This window comes from Cynara cardunculus (assembly GCF_001531365.2).
Source record: "Cynara cardunculus var. scolymus isolate 2C chromosome LG 6, CcrdV1, whole genome shotgun sequence".
Taxonomy (NCBI): Eukaryota; Viridiplantae; Streptophyta; class Magnoliopsida; order Asterales; family Asteraceae; genus Cynara; species Cynara cardunculus.
This window is the reverse complement of record NC_037533.1, coordinates 3,865,121-3,869,540: the sequence shown is the minus strand read 5'-3', so window position 1 is coordinate 3,869,540 and position 4,420 is coordinate 3,865,121. Positions and strand designations below refer to the sequence as shown.

The following is a 4,420-nucleotide window of genomic DNA, read 5'->3' as shown; positions in this document are numbered from 1 at the left end:
TGCATGATGCCGTGTAAATCATTCCCATTATGAAGCCGAAAACCGAAACAACGATCTTGTTTCAAGTTTTGTTTTATTTTCCGTCCATTTCGATGCTAATTTTTAGTTTGTTGTGATTTTAAATTGTAAATAAGATGATATACAAATTCAAGGTTAATATGTTCCAATGATCAAATATTTTGAAATAGAATAGTTTGATAACGATGTTTTTTAACCCATATCATTTGTTATTCTTGCCTTTTAAAAATCGACTTATGCATTAATTAGTGGTTTGTAGTTTTTTCAACTTATAATTGAAAAATAAAATGCAAAATTTATGTTTGAATAAGAATATAGTAAAATATGGTAAGAATACTAAAAAACTAAATCTGTTTGTGATAAAAAGATATTGAGTACGAGATTATTTCATAAAGATAGACCGATTATAGAATTAAGCAAATGAATTGGACTCTCATATTCTATATAGGAACTATTTATGAAAGTCAAGTTTATTTTATTCTAATTTAGCAATTAAGTCAAAATCAAAGAAAGAGTTGAACATTGTATCAACAGAAAGAGATGAAACAAAAATTGTTGCAGTTCAGCAGTTAACAATAGACAAAAATACCAGAGATAACGGCCTTAAAAATTGAGATTAGGACATTAGCTTCCACCTCAAGCTGAACAACATATCTATAAGCTCCCAAAACAACCAAATAAAAATAGCAGATCCATAACCTTAGAAAAATGACAAAAACATTGCAACCTATAAAACATCATATAATCCAAGGGCCTTCCAAGCTTGAAATATCCAAGAAGAAGACAACAGCCCTTAGAGAAATACCATTGATGTCACAAGTTTTTAAATTTCAAAAAATAACCATATAATCAAGGATTAGTTGTTCAACATCTATAAAACCAAAAGGAGCTTAACAATCTGAATACAAATTATTGGCAAACAACAGAGAACTATAATGGCATAAAAGACGATCCAACCAAGTAATAGAACTAATCCTATTGAAAACGGGATCAACCTGACAATATATATAGTGATTTGGTTTTTTTTTTTGTTTACCTCCATCTTCAAACTTATCCCGAATTTCATTCCAATTAGCTGCTCCTTCTTGAATGTCAATCTGCTGAATAATTTTTTAAGAAGAAAAAACAATGAAGGAAATGAATGCACCAAACACATGTTTCAGCAATAAAAAACCACTTCAACATTATTGGTACCTACAATTAGTGTCTCTTATAAAACCTACTACAGGTGATGTTGTCATGTATGTTACCTGCCAAAATACAAACTCACCTTGTTACTTTGTACTTTGAGGCAGATATCTAGCTAATCAAAACACACACACACACACACACAATTTATATTTTGGATAACTTATCACACTACATTTGATTCATACACCCTTTCTAACTACTTTAGCAAATCATAAACCCTATTATGAATTCCCCTTCACTAAACATAATCCATCTGACAAAATAGGATCTCAAGTCATTATAGTTTCCAGGATTGATGTCAGTTCTAAAGAGCTTTCAAAGAAAAACGATTACTTGGATTGCTTTTGCAACCATGACCAATTAGAGCTATGATACGATCATTATGCAACTGGTAAGTCCATCGCAAGCACAAATACGAAGGTCATCAAGAGTAAGGAAAGCAAATCAAAACCCATCATTTATTTATGGCTAATAAGGTACATCAAGCTACTAAGAACTCACCAAGAAGTACAATAAGAAATCTCAGATATTAAAAGTTCATGCGTGAACCGTTCATTGCCCTGTGAAACAAAAACAAACCGATAAACATGTTGGTGGTTTCAAGAAAGAAAACTAGACATAACAAAATCCAATGTGTATTAAGTAACAAAATCACATATATATCGTTAGACGGATTGAGAAACTTTAAGACTGTTCTCACATTGCTGTAAATAAACAAAAGAAGGTAAAACAAGAACAAAAAAGAAATGACAAATGCTTGCCTATGGTTTAAGTTGTATGCTCTCTATTTAATTCTCGTGTTTCTGATTCATAGGACTGGCATAAGAGAGGATCGATTCCTTTAAAACCTTGTTGCTCAAAATCGAAAGACAAAATAAGAATCACCATTGTTTAGAAGAATGGAATCAAGAACTTATAACCATGAAATATGATGTAACTGAGAGCACATACCTTGGCCATTGAAGAAGATGAGGATAGATGTGTTATCCAATCCAAATTGAATAAACAACAGATTTCATGTTTGTAGGTGCTCCCAAGGTATAAACAAAATCCTAGTTCCTTGTGATTCATCAAAAGAAGGGGTACTGGTCTTCTTTTAGTTCTTGTGGATGAGAAGAATTATGTGATTCCGGGGTTGGATGTTTGGTAAGGAGATATTTCATCGACCACATGGACACAGAGGTTTAGATGAGAGAAGAAGAATTTGTGTGGAACGTGGTGAAAGAGATGTAAGGGTAGTTCAATTGTCCATATGAATGTACATGTTGCTTTAAAAGATGCACCTCTTGAAAGTCTAAGATATCCATAACTGATGCATCATAAAGGAATATAAATAACCATTTAAGACCTTTTATAATATAGTATAGATTCGTACATATTTATGATATTTTTACTATTATTAATTCAAAAACATTCAATAATGAGCTTATTTTGAAGGTATTGACAAGATAATTATAATGATATAATTTGCAACAAAAAAAATACACCTTTCTAATGCATTTTAGTTAACTAATGATTATGTATTTTTAATATGATAAAAGTGTAAATTAAAAAATGAAAACATAAGTGGTATAAAAAAAAATTATTCGTTGATATTCATGATATTTAATAGTATGATTAAATCGAAAAATATTCAATATTGGGTTCACTTTAAAGGTATTGACGAGACGATTATAACGGTATAATTTATAAAAAAAATAAGAAACGTATTTTTAATGCATTTTAGTTCATATATGATTATTTATGTTAATATGACAAAGGTTTTAAAAAAATGACAAAGTAACAATATAAAATAAATTAAATAACTAATTATAAAACTATAAAGTGTAATTTAGAAATAAATGATTTGATTTTAATATATGGAAGATAGTGAGAGGTTGTGCAACTTTAAGAGCTCACTACAACAAATTGGGCTTTTATGATCCAATTTTTTTTAGCGTTCTAATAGACCGCTTTATAGGATAAAAAAATAAAGCATAAAAAAAATAAAGCATCCTATTTAAAGGCGTTGTAGTAAGTTTATAGGACGTTTTTAATACAAAGTGTCATATTATGTAACATCCCGAAATTTCAAATACTTAAATATAAAAATATTAGTATCCTAAGATCAAACACTTACATTGTAGCGAAAATAAAATCTCTAATCTTACAAATTATATCACCATCTAACATTACAATCTTGATGAACATACTTTGATCTATATAACAATGCCTTGATATGGACATGTCTTTCTTTGATGCTAATTCTTATATCTCTCTTTATCCAACTTTTCTTTCCAGTTTAATAGTCACCTGGATGAAAAAGTTTTAAAAGTAGTGAATCCACGGTTTTCATATATGAACAACAACTTATACGATAAACAATTTTCATGAAACTTCATAAATTAGCATGCCTTGATGAGAATAATATTTTTCACAAAATAAAGATATTATAGTGCGTGTCTACATCACAAAGCAGCGGCGTCATGGGAGATGTCTACCTCACACAGCATTACCTGGAGAACTCACACAGCATGTCCGCACTTACGGCTTAGACAAGCTCACAAAGCATGTTCGTCTTTACAAAATCATACCGTAGTACATCCCCATTGACACTACTAAAAAAAAGGGCATCACCGACGGATTTTTCTGGCGGAAATTCCGTCGGAAATATTTCCGACGGATTTCCGACGGATCCCAAAAAAGTCAAACAAAGTCAATATTTATCCATATCCGCCACAGATCCCCCACAAATCCCCCACTGAATTTTTTTGGAAAAAAAAATTAAAATTAGTTAAAACCGATTTGTGACGGATTTGTGATGGATTTCTTATTTATTTGAATCCGTCACAAATCCGTCGGAAATCCGTCGCCAATTTTGTCTAATTCATTTAAATAAATTAATTAACGATAATCCAAAAAAATTCCGACGGATCTCCGACGGAATTTAGTTTTCAATAACAACAAATCCAATTCCGTCGGAAATCCGTCGGAAATTGTTTTAGATTAACACTAATTAAATATATATATATATATATATATATACACCTTTGTTAGAAAAAAGTTTGAAAAACATTTTTTAAAATTTCCGACGGATTTCCGACGGAATTTACTTTTTATTTAAAAAAAAACTAAATTCCGTCGGAAATTTTAAACCTTTTTATAAAAATATATAAATATATATTGTTAGGAAAAAATTAAAAAAACATTTTTTAAAATTACCGACGGATTT

The 4,420-nt window shown here is 30.1% G+C and overlaps 1 long non-coding RNA gene across 1 annotated transcript; it reads right to left on the bottom strand.

The window, feature by feature from the left end:
* Positions 1 to 845: 845 nt before the first annotated feature.
* On the bottom strand, positions 846 to 2,412 carry LOC112514966. Its single transcript, XR_003069451.1, has 4 exons — positions 2,161 to 2,412; positions 1,711 to 1,769; positions 1,217 to 1,268; positions 846 to 1,118 (listed from the first exon to the last, which is right to left on the bottom strand). It is a non-coding gene; the product is annotated as an uncharacterized LOC112514966 (long non-coding RNA).
* Between the last annotated feature and the right edge of the window lie 2,008 nt (positions 2,413 to 4,420).